This window comes from Dermochelys coriacea, chromosome 1 (genome assembly GCF_009764565.3).
Source record: "Dermochelys coriacea isolate rDerCor1 chromosome 1, rDerCor1.pri.v4, whole genome shotgun sequence".
Taxonomy (NCBI): domain Eukaryota; kingdom Metazoa; phylum Chordata; order Testudines; family Dermochelyidae; genus Dermochelys; species Dermochelys coriacea.
The window spans coordinates 271,607,544-271,625,209 of record NC_050068.2 but is presented as its reverse complement, the minus strand read 5'-3'; the positions used below and the strand labels follow the sequence as shown (position 1 = coordinate 271,625,209).

Genomic DNA, 17,666 nt, shown 5'->3' with positions numbered 1-17,666 from the left:
TGTTTAGTCTGGAGAAGAGAAGATTGAGGGGGGACATGATAAGAGTTTTCAAGTACATAATAAAGATTGTTAAAAGGAGGAAGGTGAAAAATTGTTCTCCTTAACCTCTGAAGACTGGACAAGAAGCAATGTGCTTAAATTGCAGCAAAGAAAGTTTAGGTTGGACATTAGGAAAGACTTTCTAATTGTGAGGGTGGTTAAGCACTGGATCAAAATGCCTAGAGAGGTTGTAGAATCTCTGTCACTGGAGGTTTTAAGAACAAGTTAGACAAACACCTGTCAGGAATGGTCTAATTATTACGTAGCCCTGCCTTGAGTGCAGGGGACTAGACTAGATGTCCTTCCAATCCTATACTTCTGTGATTCTATCAATCCACAAGTCCTGTGACAATATTGTTAATGCTGTTTTGGCCTCTGTCACCTGTGGTTGTTCTGATTTATAGAGTGCTGCTTCTATTTATCTTTTATGCACCCAGATGCTTCAGAAATGGACGCACTATAAGTTATCTAAATAAATAAATGCATGCAGTGGCATCAGAGAAGAGCACAAGGAGAGGAGAACAAAGGATACACCGGCTATAAATGTCCTTTAAGCAGCGCTTCAGAAAAGGACCTCGAAATTCACCATGCCTACCACTCTTTTCTTCTAATGCTATTCTTTTCTGCATCACTTTGCAGGGAATTAGATGAGAGCTCTGCTTCTTCAAGTCAATAAGAGGGCCTGTTCTTTCTTACAGCTGTCCTTAATGGTGTAACTATTGTATCATTTCTACACTATGCGTGACCATCACAGCCTAATTACAATTTGTAAAAAAAAGATCCATCTTAAATATTTCCATTCTGTTGCCAGACTTGGAGTATTCAAAGGTTGGTACAAGAATTCTCTCTTCCTGACTTCTGATGCTAATTTATGATTGGAAGTGTTTTCTTTATTATATGCACAAGTAGAGGGACTATGAATAGTTGGCTCCGGTTCAAAAATGGCTAATGTATTATATCATTTATAGTACTACAGTGGTGCCTGTAACCCATTCGAGTTTAGGACCTCCTGTTGTACTGTATCTCTCAACAGTGGTGATAAAAAAGTACATCAATGTATTCATGTCTGAATATCAATGACATCATAGCAGAATTTTTGGAAGCCTTTACAATCCATTGCTAATTTCGAACACTCAGAAGCTGACCTTCCAGTGATTTGCCACACATCATCCATCTATCTCCTTTCTGGTTGTCCCCTCCACCATTCCTTCTATAATAACTTTCCCAAGGCTATTTCCATCTCAGTGCCTGATGCAACCAGAGTACATATGCTAGCATCTGTTGATTTCTGACATCAGGGTCTACTTTTTGTCAATAATATTCCTAACATAGGCATTCATCTTTTTTTTCTGTCCAGGAGATATGCAAGAGTCTTCACTAGCACCACATTTCAAAAGCTTCAGTTTTCTTCTTCTCAGCAGCAAAACTTCCCATGATTCACATCCATAAATTGTTATGAAAAAACATAGGTTTTTCACCAATTGCACCTTTGTACATTTTGAGATGCCACATTGTTTCCACACTTTCTTAAGGGAGGCCATAGCTGAGCGAGTCATCCCTAGTCTTCTTCAGATTTCTTTGGAACAGCCTCCTTGGTTGGTAATTAAATTAGTCTTCTATTGCTCCAGCTTGCCCATTAATCATGATGTCCACTTGCCTCCTGTTTTAGTTAGTCGTGTCAATGTACATGCCTTTTGTTTTTGTCACACTCAGGAATAGTCCATATTCCTCAGTAACTTTACAGACTCCAACACGCATTGCATTGCCTTGGTGGTTGTAGTAAAGAGTGTCATGTTACCAGTATATCTGAGGTTGGTTAAGAGGCATCCACTAATGAAAATCCAAGCTCCTTCCACTTTGTCAAAACCTTCTAAGGCTTATCTCATAATAAATTCTGTGTATGTGTTAAAGAGACAAAATACACCCTTGTCCCACACACTGCTGAGTATAAAACCCCTCACAGTCACCTATTGCTGTTCCTCCAAAGATGATCATGTTGGATGGTATCAAATGTTTTTGAGTAGTTAATGAAGCACATGATCAATGGGTGATTGTACTGTGTACATTTTTCAATGATGTGACAGATATTCATGATTTGCATGCGCATCTCAGCCCTCTCTGAAAGCAGCTTGTTGTCCTGGTAGCTCTGCTTCCAGCCTTCATTTCATATGATTCTGGGTTATGTAGAGCAGAACTTTGCTCATGTGCGATATTAGGGAGATAGTATTATAGTTACTATAGTCCGTTGTGTCTCCTTCCTTTAGAAAGGGCAGAAAAATTCCCATTGTTCAATCCTCCAGCCAATTTCTAGTCATTCATACATCATTATAAATTTTTCACATAAGATCAGTACTGCATGCATTTTCAAAAGTGACTTAGGCTCTTGGGAACAGATTTTTAAAGGCATTTAGGTGCCTAAAGATATAGATAGGTGCCTAATGAGATTTACAATCTATATCTTTAGGCTCCCAAATACCTTTAAAATTGTGGCTCTTATGGGCCTACAACTCCTTGAAAATCAATGGGATTTGGTCTTCTGAGCACCTAAGTCACTTTTGAAAATGGAACCAGGCTTCTAAGATATTTAGGCACTTCTGAAAAAGTCACAAAGATTTCAAGTTAATGGTGGCCCTTTACAAGAGACTTAACTGCAAAAAGATTACTTCAGTAAGAACTTAACTCTACCATGCCGTAATGCCATGCAATAACTGTACAGTTATGATTGGGACAACAAATGAAAACATGCCAGAGTTGAAGAAATCTGATTTTTAAAGAGATTAATTTCTCATGCCATCCCTCTCATGGTGTTACTACAAGTCAGAGGTAGGGTTGCTCTGGTGCTTTAACTGTGAATTTACATACTGCAGCATGTTTGGATTTCTCTTACATTTAACCTTAATTTTGAATTCTTGAGTTTATAGTGCTTATTCTGGGAACAGTTGCTACAGATACATAGCATCTCTATGATATTTTTAACCCTTAAGTTACTGATATGTACTCTCAACTTTAATTTCAGTTTAATGTAGGAATTTTTTAAATGATTACAAGTTTCATACATGAACATTAAATGAGGAATATCAAAGAGAATGCCAGCATGTGATATTTATAACAAATTGAAGACAGGGACTATTAGCCTTAAATTATTTGTGGGTATTTTAATTTTTAAGGACAAATTCTCCTGTAGGCCTGACATTCTGGAGCAGCACAAGCATCTTGAGCCTACTGGCCAGTTACGTGAGGATTACAGCTACTTTGTGTCACTGGAGCAGTACAAAACAGCCAGAGTATATGGATGAATCTGGTCTTTGTTCTGTTTACATGAAGTCACACTACTCTTAATAGTAATAGTTGGGGTCAATCTGTGACTTCTGAGGGTCAACTAATCTACCAGTGAACACTTCCAGCTTGCATACTGCCCACCTACATTCCTGACTCATTTCAACCAATGAAAATTTAGCACATAAGTTAGCTAAGAAAATTTTATGACTGGTTGAGTTACTTCTGATGTCACAATGGCCCCACTTAAAAGTGACCTGAGTTGTTATTGACTTGGTTCTATTTGTTGGTCTGGAATCATCACAAAGAGATACCAGAATTTTTACTTACTATTTTTTTAATGTAGCCTATGCCCTAGATTTCTATACATTTTAAATATATGGAAAGTTTGAAGAGTTTTTATTATTCTGTTATTTACTGTGCCCAGGACAAAAATGACCTTACCTAGGATTTTATACTTCTTAAAGGACCCAGTGTAAAATCAATGTTAACTCAAACAGAATGACTTGTAAATTCTCAGAAAATTAATTTTCAACTCAAAGATTAAGGTGTATAAGATTGGCAAAGAAACACTACATTTTTCATATATATATCTCAAAGAAGTTAAATCACTGTTTTACATGCAAGACTCAATTTAACCTTAACTATGGAGCCACAACCAGTTCCTCCATAATATAAATTTCTTAAGGCCCAGCATTTCAAGATACTGGTTCCTCTCATTAAAGTTGGTGGAAATTGATAAGAATCTTGAAATAGGTGTTCTTCATCTTGCAGGAAGGGGCCATTCACTGTTTGCACTGCTAATATATGTACCATTCAATACCAATGGATTATTCAAAATGATAGCCATATTACAATAGATAGGTAGACATACTTCATGCCAGGTTTTCAAATATCTTCAGACTGCACACTAAATTTTCATATGCAAACATTCTTCAAAAGTGCACACCAAACAGGAAGCTGGGTTTCTAACTACCTGCTTTGCACTCACAAAATGTCCATCTACATGTGGCAACTGCATGACCCAGATTAGGACCCATTTTGATCATTTTGCTCTTTGGTTAATGTACCTGATTTGTATGGTAACGTTCACTGCTCTAACCAATTAAAAAGCAAAATGATAAGAATAAAGAAGCTAGAGAATCTTAACAGGCAAAGAGTGAGATGGGGGGAAAAGGGAAGGTTTTAATTTTTACGATGAAATTCTGGCCCCTCTGAAATCATTAGCAAAATCCCCACTGACTTTGAAGCCTGGATTTCACATTAATTTTTCAAAAATTTCTTGGGGCAATGGCACTTAGATGCATTTCCACAACTGTATTTATTATAAAGCAGGGTTTTTTTACAAGAATGGTTTAGATTACTATCTTTGGCAGGAAGTATTTATGTTTCTCTCTCCCTCCCCCATCTGAGGGTCAGGATTTTTTCTCTGTCTCTCCCTTGAGGGCTGCTGTATGCATTCTCTGACAGCTGTCATCACCCTTCTTATTCAGTATATCTTTCCTCTCAAGCAGCTGATATATGAATAGCCTCTACATGGACATTTTTGCAGCTATGGTATTTATTGTTATTCTTTTTAAGGGTAATGGGAATGGTGATAAACTCTTTGATTCTCGGTATCCTAAGACAGCATTTTAAAATAATTCAGAGCTTCAGGCAGAACAGGGATGAATATCTATAATATCTCTTGATTTAAGTCTCTACTAGATCATTCATTCTGGATTGTTTTTAAGTTGTAGCATGACAAATGGTGATAAAAAAGAATTGTCTGATTTGATTGAGCCAAACTAAGCGATGGTAATATTTAAAATAAACTGCTAAAGTAACTACTTCTATCAACCAGAAGACAGAAATAAGTGGGATGCAAAATCACATATAGAGCTAAAACTTTAAAATGTTTTGGGTCAAATCCTGCCACCTTTACTCACATTGAGTAGTAATTTATGATACAAGTGGACACTGAGTCAACAATGGGGCTCTACAAAGGCACAAGCACTCACCTACACACTGTCAGTTACAGAATTGGAGCCTTAAGTGGGATTTATTTGTGCATGGCCTTGTGCTGCCCTCTGCACAGCATGCGTGTCACTCTTTGTCTATGTCTACATTATGACCTAGGGCATGTGATTTGACCTGCTCATGTACACATACTCACACTAGCTCTTGTTGAACTAGCATGAGTATAAACAGTGTAGCTGCAGTTGTGTCAGCGAAGGCACTAGCACAAATAGGCCTGAAATCGGTGGATATGTACTCAGCACAGCTCAGCCGTGCCTCCATGCTACCATGGCTATGCTGCTATGTATACTCATGCTTATTCAGTGAGAGCTAATGCAAGTATGTGTACATGAGCGAGGGAATCACACCCATAGCTCCTAAGGTAGACGTAGCCTAAGTGAGAACTGATTAACACATTGGGTTCAAGTACTCCCATTGACTCCTGTATCTTTCAGCAAAGGAACAGGGCTCCTTGGCGGGAGAGACATGTGTGTGTGTGAGAGAGAGAGAGAGAGCAGGAGTGTGTATGAGATACAGAGATTATTTAATAACTGAAGTGGTACTACTGCCTCACTGTAATAAACCACTTAACCTCTTTATAAAAAGATGAGTAACCAAATAATTGGATCATTAGCACCAGACAACAAGGCCACCCTTCAGTTCAAGCCTCGTGTGCGTAACTTTTAAGTGACTGATGTTTAGTGTGGTACCTGCTTATTGTTGAAGCAAAGGCATATGATCGGGCTGCAAACAAGACTGGTCTTCTCAAAATGCATTGGGACTTCGCAGCTAGAGGTGAAATGGTATGTGCTGGATCAATGACAACAGCAGCAAAGCGAGCGTATGGAACCAGCAGATCAGAAAAGCCATCACCATAGCGAGTACCATCACCACAGCTCGAAACTCTCTCAACTTCTGGATGCCCAGTGTAAGATTCCTAAAATGGACCTAATTTTCAGGAGCTCCCATCCTCTGAAAATTAGGCCCCTATAAGGTGTCTCAAAGCCCCAAAACTGAGACATCTAAAAACACTAGTTACATTTCAAAATCTTGACCTACATATGTACTATAAATAACCTTAAAAGTTCTTCTAGTTTCACTGCAGGGTATTAATTAGGGAGCAATATCAGAAGGGCAGGAATCCCTGTGAATTAGTTAGTGAGGAGGACAGTCCTAACAAATGAAATATGATTAATTTGTCATTAGTGGGGAGGACAAAATAATTCTCAGAAGGAGTGCTGCTCAGCTCTTTCATGTTGAGGCTGGTGACCTTATTAATTTATTATTTCTAATATGCCTGACTACTAAAAGCAATATTATTTGTGTATTACAGTAGCAACTAGTGCCCCATCTAATATCAGGGCCCCATTGCATTAGACCCTTAAATGTTACTGCAGCCTGTGCCTTCTCTGAAGAGTTTACAGTCTGAGTAGACAAGAAAAATAAAGCATGGAAAAAAGGAAGTGTTCGTATTCCTACTTCACAAATGAGGAACTGAAGCAGAGACAGATTAAATAACAAGGGCAGCATTACACAGGAAATGCATCGCAGCACCAAGAGTTGAATGCAGATCGCAACGCAAATCCTTAGCCACAAGACCTTCCTTCCTCTCTTGAACACCCTGGTTCTGATCTTAGAAGTGCTCTACATCTAGCCCTGTGTAAACAAAATTTAAATACCTGAAGTAGAATGCTGGCTCCCTTGAAATCAATAGGAGTTTTTTCCATTCACTTCAATGGGACCAGAATTTCACCCAAGAATTCTTATTCCCTCAAGTTTCAGGCACAATGCCATTTTTTCCATTTTAAACAGCTTTCCTATATTTTAAGCAGTGTTTTATTATAGCTGGAAATTGTAGGAAACTCTTTCACAAATAAGCAATGAATTTTGAAAATGCATTATTTTATGTGTAGTGTGAGTGTTATGTGATCTTGGCAGCTTCAGTACATTTGCTTTTCTTTTATGGCAACAGAAATGCTGCTGGCGTACTGCAGATGGCATCGTCTGCTGAGTATAAAAGTTAGTCATCAGAAGTGCCATAAACAAAGCTTGTTAGTCTCAGCCAACCTTTCAATGTTGGTAGAATATTTTTATTTTAGTTACAACTCCATCTCTTTTCTGCTTCATTCAGTTTTGAAGTTGTGTTTATGTTCAGCTTAAAATAAGTGCTTAACTATATTATTGACCCCACACTTGCATGTACGAATTTCTCTGAGTGTAAATACTTTGTTACAATGTTGATGTTCCTATTTGTTTGCCACACAAAAAAAACCCCACCACATATTTAAATTCTTTTTATTCCAGTACTGAAGCTTCCTGTTACTATTTTGACAATGCGTTGATGGCTATTTTAAATATTTTTTTCTTTAGTGGAAACGTGAAAAGTTGTTGTTTTTTTTCAATTGGGTTTGTGCCCTTTTTTGCTTCTTTGTGATGTATAAGGAGGACCTTTTTATTTTAATATTTTTTTTTAATATCAACTCTGATGTTCCCTAATTTTGCTGAAGAGGAGCATTAGAGTATGTGTATTATGAGGTCTTACACCTTAACTGAAGGTGCAGGGGGGTTGAATCTTTAACAAATAGCAATGTTTTTCCAAAGTGATTGTTTTTAGTGCCTATTTAACTCCAAACAAAATCAAAGTGTCTAAGGCCTGGTCTACACTACGGCGTTAGATTGATGTATGCCATGTTAGGTAGAATTTATAATGTGCATGTCTACACTACCAAGCCCTTTCTGCCAACCTAGAGGGCTTGTAAAATTGATGCCTGTACTCCACCTCGGTGAGAGGAATAGTGCTAGAGTTGACTTTCCATGGTCAAATTAGGGGTAGCGTAGACACAACGCTGTGTAATTTGATGGGTTTGGCTTCCGGGAGGTGTCCCAGAGTGCTCCAATGTGTCCGCTCTGGACAGCACTTTCAACTCCACTGCACTTCAGCCAGGTACATAGGAGAAGTCCCAGGAACTTTTGAATTTCATTTCCTGTTTGATCAGCATGGAGAGCTGACCAACACAGCTGACCATGTCTGCCCAGGGCCGCAAACGCACTCCAGCATGGTACATACCGGAGACCTTGGATCTGATTGGTGTGTGGGGAGAAGAGTCTGTGCAGGCAGAGCTCTGAACCAGCAGAAGAAATGCTGACATCTATGCCAAAATCGCACAGGGCATGGGGGACAGAGGCTACACCAGGGTCACACATCAGTGCCGTGTGAAAATAAAGGAGCTCAGGCAAGCGTACCAGAAGACAAGGGAGGTGAACAGTTGCTCTGAGCCACAAACATGCCGCTTCTATGAGCAGCTGCATGCCATTCTAGGCGGGGACGCCACCAGTACCCCAACACTCTCCGCGGATACTTCCCAGGGGCCCAAGGCAGCCAAAGGCAACAACGAGGAGGACGCTGTTGATGAGGAAGAGGAGGAGGAGGAGAATGTGCAGCAGGCAAGTGGAGGATCAATTCTCCCTGACAGCCAGGACCTTTTCCTAACTCTGGAGCCAATCCCCTTCCACGACCCACTGGTGCAGGATTGTGATGGCGGGGAAGACACCTCTGGTGAGTGCACACTTGTAATAACACTACAGGGGTTAAATGCAATTGTGGTTAATGTTTAATCTGAGGTAAACAATTGGGATACAGTGGCGGCCAGTCCAGCTATGCAAAGGGTGCTCCCCAGAAAAGCCTGTTTATGTGCCAAGAGGTTCCCTACCAAAAAATTTCCCCAGATGTGCCCTGACACCGCCTACCCTTTCTTGTGTGCTTATCATGCCTGCCTGCAAACCAAAATCTGCTGGCCAGTGCTCCGCCATGTGTTGTACCTTACTGGTAGGCGCTTCTTTTAAAAGACAAAATGCGGCCATGTACCTCAGGAAATGTATTTACTGCTGTGAAGTGTTTCATTCATTGCAAGAGTTAACCTTCTGTTTTCAACAATGTATGTTTTTCCTTGCAGCTGCAACCTTGTCTGTACTTCCTCCACAACAGCACATAGGCTGTCCCAGATTAGAAGGCAAAAAAAGCGGACAAGGTTGTGCAATGTTCTGTGATTTGATGCATTCCTCTAAGACTGACAGGGCCCAGCTGAATGCATGGAGGCTTACACTGTCGGAGAGCATGCGCACCAACCAAGATGGCAGGAAAGCATGCAGGGGACAAGAGCGTAACACGCAAAAGGAAATGTTGCAGATTATGTGGGAGCAAACTGTTGATGCATCTGTTTGAGGTGCAGGAAAGGCAGTTAGATCTTAGAGTCCTACTGCACTCACTGATGAATCAGCTGCCCTGCTCACCAAATTCCATATCTTCCTCTCCCAGACACCCTAGAATGATGGTGGGGGGGAGAAGGGGAGAAGCTCTGTTATCTGTTGAACTCAACTCCAGGGGATGGTTCATGGAACAGAAGGCTCTTATTTCCACAGCTTTGATTGCTAGACAGTGCAATAAAGTGTAAGCAGTGTCAGGAGAGAGCTCACCCAGACTTCTAGTGGTGAGCTGTGGAAAAAGACTTCAGAAGCTGATCTCATTTGCACGGACACACCCATAATGCCACAAGAATCCTCTTAGGCTGTACTAACTTTTCTCAAGCTGCAATATTATAAAATGGCCTGTTCTCATGAGTTTTGCAGCCTATTTTCCCAATCAAAGAGATTCAGATAAGCTAGAAATAAAATGAAATATGGAAAGAGTTGTACAACAAAATAAATAGAGCTGGTCAAAAATGCAGAATATATTTTGAAAAAAAAAAAACATAATACACACACATTTTTTCCTGAAAAACTTCCATCAAATTTAAAAAAAAAGCACAAAAAATTAATCTAAATTTTGAAAATATTTAATCAGACCTAAAAATAATCAATCATTTCAATGAGTCAAAATCAAAGTAGGTTTATGCTGTATGTTAAGAATTCCTGTACAGAAAGAGCAAGGTACTATAAACAGTCAGCAAAAGCATAAATTGAAACCTACCTTATGCAATGAACTGAAGGCAATGTCATAAGAAAATCCAGTGACTAGTATCGGAACAATGAAGGCTACGAAATAGACAATCTGGTATCTACAGTTGCTCCAGGATCTTTATTCCCTGCTAATGGGGCAGGAGATTTGGACTCCTTCAGGAATACAAGAGCTCCAGCCAAAGAGTGGTGACACTGCCCAGATGAGATAAATGAAAACAAGTAGCTGGTAACCTCTCTTTAGACTTTAGAGCTCCAGTAAGTTAGCATACCACATTGTGTCTTTCATAGGCTAAGACAGGGACCAAAGAGGAACCACACTTGGCAAATTACAACAAATAATATGAGCAACCATCAGATCAGAATGTTTAAAGGTTAATTCATACACCAGCCTGCAAGTTTCATAGCAAGGCATTACTGAAAGATTTAAAGTATCTGGGGTAAAATCTTTGCCCCACTGAAGTCAAAGGCAAAACTCCTATTAACTTCCATGAGGCCAGGATTTCATTCCTGGTATGTACTAATCTCTATCAATCACCAGAATGTAGCAATTTTTTCCAAACAGAAAATCTCGTAAGTGTGAAAAAAACCAAAAAAGCCCATAAGAAATTATTAATCAAAATATGAGATTTAGACATTTTAAGAACATAAGAACGGCCATACTGGGTCAGACCAATAGTCTATTTAGCCCAGTATCCTGTCTTCTGACAGTGGCCAATGCCAGAGGCTTCAGAGGGAATGAACAAAACAGCAATTATTGAGTAGTCCATTCTAAATTTCTGATAGTCAGAGGCTTAGGGACATCTAGAGTATGGGGTTGTACCCCTGAACATCTTGGTTGATAGCCATTGATGGACCTATCCTCCATGAGTTTATCTAATTCTTTTTTGAACCCCATTATAGTTTTGGCCTTGAAAACATCCCCTGGCAACAAGTCCAACAGGTTGACTGCTTTGTGTGAAGCAATTCTTAATTTTTGTTATTGTTGTTTTAAACCCACAGCCATAGGCACCAACTTTGTGGGTGCTCTGGGGCTGGAGCACCCACAGGAAAAAATTAGTGGGTGCTCTACATCCACTGGAAGCCAAGCTTCCCTCACCCCCTGCCCCACCTCCTCCTCCTCCCCTGAGCATGCCACGTCCCCGCTCCTTCACCTACCTCCCAGCGTTTCCCGCCTGGCCACTGCCAAACAGCTGTTTTGCAACATTAGCATGCTCGGGGGGGAGCGGGAACATGGCGCACTCAGGGGAGGAGGCGGGGAAGAGCCAAGGCCAGGGCTGGGATTTGGGGAAGGATTTGGAATATTGCCAGGGAGGGAGCGGAGTTGGGGCAGGGACATTGGGGAAGGGGTTGGAATAGGGGCAGGAAGGGGTGGGAAGAGGCGGGGTAGGGGCAGGGCCTCATGGAAGGGGTTGGAGTGGGGGTGGAGCTGGGGGAAGAGTAGGGTTCAAGCACCCATGGAAAGAGGGGAAGTCGGCTTCTATGCCCGCTGCCTATTAATTTCATTGGTGACCCATGGTCCAGATTAACACTTAGTCAGAACAACAGTATCATCTTGATTTTGCTTGATGTGTAGTTAAACTAGTGGCTAAAATATAACCTTCTTTAACAAAGATCAGACATTCAGGTCTCCTGGTCAAATATGGCACTTTTCACTTGACTTTCTGGTTCTTTGTGGGTTATTGTTGTTGGTTTAGGGGTTTTGGTTGGTTGGTTGGTTGGTCTTTTCTTCCTTTAGTGAAAAGGATAGATTTGTAGTAAAATGAACATTTTTTTGCTATTCTTACTACTATTTTAAAGAGCTATTATCCCTCCCACTAAATTTACCAACTGTATTAAAAGTGGATATTTTGAAGCATGAATATATTAGATTTGTATTTAGTTTTATTTACTTATTAAAAAAATTACTACTAACCAGTATTGACAATACCTTCTTTCACAGACAATAAGAGAGGGTGCCAGATTTCCAAGATGGGAATATATCAGCCCACATCACTACAGGCATCCTCACCAAGTAATTTGTTTCTCAGCATGAAAAAAGCTGGCAGAATCTTTCCTTTGTGAATGGTTAATAGGTTCAGAGTAGGAGTCACAATTTGAGATGGAAAGCAAACATTAAGCAGTGTTATAACAACCCTACTTAGCCCTATAGCATTCCATTCATTTAATGGTCTCACTGTTTAGAACGTTATATTTTTGAGCTGTGAATTCATTTTTTTTTAAGTTAACAGAAAATTAGCCCTGTAAAACTTTTGCTAGGTTAATCCTTCTTTTGGACTCTTTAACCACAACCCAACATAAATGGTTGACTTTTTCTAACCTAACACAACACATACAAAATTTCATGTATTAGAACTGAGGAGGATACATGTCACTTGGCTGTTGCTTACCAAAGTAGCTGACAGCAAATCCTTGGAAACTGCAGAACTTATGTCCCACGTAGAAATATCCAAGGTAGTTTCTAGCTGTAACTATAGTGGTGCCACACAGAAATATAATGAGATCTAAAAAGGAGAGATTTAGAATGAATATGTTGATAGGGTTTTTTAAGGTAACTGTAATCACCAACAAATTATTAAATACTGAAAACAACATCAAGGAATATCAAGAATGCCAAAATGCTATATTCAGATCTACGGAAAATGGTGGGTAAATTGTGATGCTGTCAGCTAGGTCATTTACAACAGTAATATTATTCTGCATCTGCCCATAATGGAGAACTGGAGATTTTGTTAGAACTGTTCACACAATAAATGGTTCAACTTCTATACGAACAAGGCCTTTGTACATACTGTGATGCTTCTCAGGGGGACCCAGGGTTGTGAGGCACCTCACTACCACCTGCCCTTAGCATGAAGGAGCCTCAGCTGTGCCTGCCGGAGGTCAGCTCCCCAACTCTACATGCCACAGGTAACACAAGCATGCCCCTCTAGGCCTACGCAGGCCCTGCTCTCTCTCTATAGGTTAGCAATAGGCAAACTCCAGCCCTCTGAGTGTCCTCTGGAGTGGTCACCCCCTGTTCCACTGGACACTAGCAGCATACACAGATTTGTTGCTTCAGAAGAAGCAGTACATCCCAGGATACCAGTTTTATCTCGGATCATTACTCAGCTTATCACACAGCACTTAGATATGTTTATAGAAAAACAAGTACAAGTTTATATAACAAAGTATAGAGATTATTAAAGTGATAGCAGGTAGAAGTATTGGAAACAAATGATTACACATAAAATAAAATCATAAGATGCATTCTAGAACCTAGAATTACTTAACTAGCTACTTGCATGCTTTATAGAACAATGCTCACCAAGCGTTTTACAGCCAAAGTCCTCCCAGCATTATACAGCCAGACTTGGCTGTAATCTTCTGTTCATGAGACAAGTCACTTTGTCAACTTGCCCTTCAGTGAAAGATCCAGGGTGTCTGTCTGCACCCGTAGATATATAAGAACAATCCATTTTCCTTATTCATAAACAGGACACTCCCTGTCTGGTTGTTTTTTCCTTTATTCTTCTTACATATAGATTTTGTTGTCTGTTAACCAGCATCTGACTCTCTATGCAAATAGGCATATACTGGGAGGTGCACAATGATCAGGCATCAGAGTAGCAGCCGTGTTAGTCTGTATTCGCAAAAAGAAAAGGAGTACTTGTGGCACCTTAGAGACTAACAAATTTATTAGAGCATAAGCTTTCGTGAGCTACAGCTCACTTCATCGGATGCATTTGGTGGAAAAAACAGAGGAGAGATTTATATACACACACACAGAGAACATGAAACAATGGGTTTATCATACACACTGTAAGGAGAGTGATCACTTAAGATAAGCCATCACCAACAGCAGGGGGGGAAGGAGGAAAACCTTTCATGGTGACAAGCAGGTACGCTAATTCCAGCAGTTAACAAGAATATCAGAGGAACAGTGGGGGGGTGGGGTGGGAGGGAGAAATACCATGGGGAAATAGTTTTACTTTGTGTAATGACTCATCCATTCCCAGTCTCTATTCAAGCCTAAGTTAATTGTATCCAGTTTGCAAATTAATTCCAATTCAGCAGTCTCTCGTTGGAGTCTGTTTTTGAAGCTTTTTTGTTGAAGTATAGCCACTCTTAGGTCTGTGATCGAGTGACCAGAGAGATTGAAGTGTTCTCCAACTGGTTTTTGAATGTTATAATTCTTGACGTCTGATTTGTGTCCATTCATTCTTTTACGTAGAGACTGTCCAGTTTGGCCAATGTACATGGCAGAGGGGCATTGCTGGCACATGATGGCATATATCACATTGGTAGATGCGCAGGTGAACGAGCCTCTGATAGTGTGGCTGATGTGATTAGGCCCTATGATGGTATCCCCTGAATAGATATGTGGACAGAGTTGGCAACGGGCTTTGTTGCAAGGATAGGTTCCTGGGTTAGTGGTTCTGTTGTGTGGTGTGTGCTTGCTGGTGAGTATTTGCTTCAGATTGGGGGGCTGTCTGTAAGCAAGGACTGGTCTGTCTCCCAAGATCTGAGAGAGCGATGGCTCGTCCTTCAGGATAGGTTGTAGATCCTTGATGATGCGTTGGAGAGGTTTTAGTTGGGGGCTGAAGGTGATGGCTAGTGGCATTCTGTTGTTTTCTTTCTTGGGCCTGTCCTGTAGTAGGTGACTTCTGGGTACTCTTCTGACTCTGTCAATCTGTTTCTTCACTTCAGCAGGTGGGTATTGTAGTTGTAGGAATGCATGATAGAGATCTTGTAGGTGTTTGTCTCTGTCTGAGGGGTTGGAGCAAATGCGGTTATATCGTAGCGCTTGGCTGTAGACAATGGGTCGAGTGGTATGATCTGGATGAAAGCTAGAGGCATGTAGGTAGGAATAGCGGTCAGTAGGTTTCCGATATAGGGTGGTGTTTATGTGACCATCGCTTATTAGCACCGTAGTGTCCAGGAAGTGGATCTCTTGTGTGGACTGGTCCAGGCTGAGGTTGATGGTGGGATGGAAATTGTTGAAATCATGGTGGAATTCCTCAAGAGCTTCTTTTCCATGGGTCCAGATGATGAAGATGTCATCAATGTAGCGCAAGTAGAGTAGGGGCATTAGGGGACGAGAGCTGAGGAAGCGTTGTTCTAAGTCAGCCATAAAAATGTTGGCATACTGTGGGGCCATGCGGGTACCCATCGCAGTGCCGCTGATTTGAAGGTATACATTGTCACCAAATGTGAAATAGTTATGGGTCAGGACAAAGTCACAAAGTTCTGCCACCAGGTTAGCCGTGACAGTATCGGGGGTACTGTTCCTGACGGCTTGTAGTCCATCTTTGTGTGGAATGTTGGTGTAGAGGGCTTCTACATCCATAGTGGCTAGGATGGTGTTTTTAGGAAGATCACCAATGGACTGTAGTTTCCTCAGGAAATCGGTGGTGTCTCGAAGATAGCTGGGAGTGCTGGTAACGAAGGGCCTGAGGAGGGAGTCTACATAGCCAGACAATCCTGCTGTCAGGGTGCCAATGCCTGAGATGATGGGGCGTCCAGGATTTCCAGGTTTATGGATCTTGGGTAGCAGATAGAATACCCCAGGTCGGGGCTCCAGGGGTGTGTCTGTGCGGATTTGTTCTTGTGCTTTTTCAGGGAGTTTCTTGAGCAAATGCTGTAGTTTCTTTTGGTAACTCTCAGTGGGATCAGAGGGTAATGGCTTGTAGAAAGTGGTGTTGGAGAGCTGCCTAGTAGCCTCTTGTTCATACTCCGACCTATTCATGATGACGACAGCACCTCCTTTGTCAGCCTTTTTGATTATGATGTCAGAATTGTTTCTGAGGCTGTGGATGGCACTGTGTTCTGCATGGCTGAGGTTATGGGGTAAGCGATGCTGCTTTTCCACAATTTCAGCTCATGCACGTCGGCGGAAGCAGTCTATGTAGAAATCCAGGCTGCTGTTTCGACCTTCAGGAGGAGTCCACCAGAATCCTTCTTTTTGTAGTGTTGGCAGGAAGGTCTCTGTGGGTTAATATGTTGGTCAGAGGTATGTTGGAAATATTCCTTGAGTCTGAGACGTCGAAAATAGGATTCTAGGTCACCACAGAACTGTATCATGTTCGTGGGGGTGGAGGGGCAAAAGGAGAGGCCCCGAGATAGGACAGATTCTTCCGCTGGGCTAAGAGTATAGTTGGATAGATTAACAATATTGCTGGGTGGGTTACGGGAACCATTGTTGTGGCCCCTTGTGGCATATAGTAGTTTAGATAGCTTAGTGTCCTTTTTCTTTTGTAGAGAATCAAAGTGTGTTTTGTAAATGGCTTGTCTAGTTTTTGTAAAGTCCAGCCACGAGGAAGTTTGTGTGGAAGGTTGGTTCTTTATGAGAGTATCCAGTTTTGAGAGCTCATTCTTAATCTTTCCCTGTTTGCTGTAGAGGATGTTGATCAGGTGGTTCCGCAGTTTCCTTGAGAGTGTGTGGCACAAGCTGTCAGCATAGTCTGTGTGGTATGTAGATTGTAATGGATTTTTTACCTTCAGTCCTTTCGGTATGATGTCCATCTGTTTGCATTTGGAGAGGAAGATGACTGCTGAATTGGAATTAATTTGCAAACTGGATACAATTAACTTAGGCTTGAATAGAGACTGGGAATGGATGAGTCATTACACAAAGTAAAACTATTTCCCCATGGTATTTCTCCCTCCCACCCCACCCCCCACTGTTCCTCTGATATTCTTGTTAACTGCTGGAATTAGCCTACCTGCTTGTCACCATGAAAGGTTTTCCTCCTTCCCCCCCCTGCTGTTGGTGATGGCTTATCTTAAGTGATCACTCTCCTTACAGTGTGTATGATAAACCCATTGTTTCATGTTCTCTGTGTGTGTGTATATAAATCTCTCCTCTGTTTTTTCCACCAAATGCATCCGATGAAGTGAGCTGTAGCTCACGAAAGCTTATGCTCTAATAAATTTGTTAGTCTCTAAGGTGCCACAAGTACTCCTTTTCTTTTAATGATCAGGCAGCGATAAGTATCTGTAACCCCCTGCCTAAAAGGAACCTGTCTAAGACATGTCACTTCCTGCTTACCTGCCTTAAGAACATAATTTTCAGAATAGAACACAGCTCCTTAAATATGATTCATCCATACATTTCACAGTGACTATGATGATAACTGGGTTATTGGCTCTTGGTAAAACCTCACATGTTACTCTTTAGTGAATTATTATGCATATATCCAACCCATGGGATTCCTGTAACATCCTGGGCATCCCAAGTGGCCTCTTCCAGATGGCACTAAGGGGTCCCTGCATCATATGTGGTGCTATGTTTTATGTTTGAGAGGTAAAACAATGGAATTAAACTCACAGCTGTCTTCTTTCACTTGCCTTTCCGTTACGTTCTTAAGTGCATTAACCAAGTATCCTAATAAGATTACAATCAATAAAATAGAGTCTGA

General features: G+C 41.0%; 1 pseudogene; it reads right to left on the bottom strand.

The window, feature by feature from the left end:
• Window positions 1–6,011: 6,011 nt before the first annotated feature.
• LOC119858436 lies at window positions 6,012–12,969 on the bottom strand (annotated as a pseudogene).
• Window positions 12,970–17,666: the final 4,697 nt, after the last annotated feature.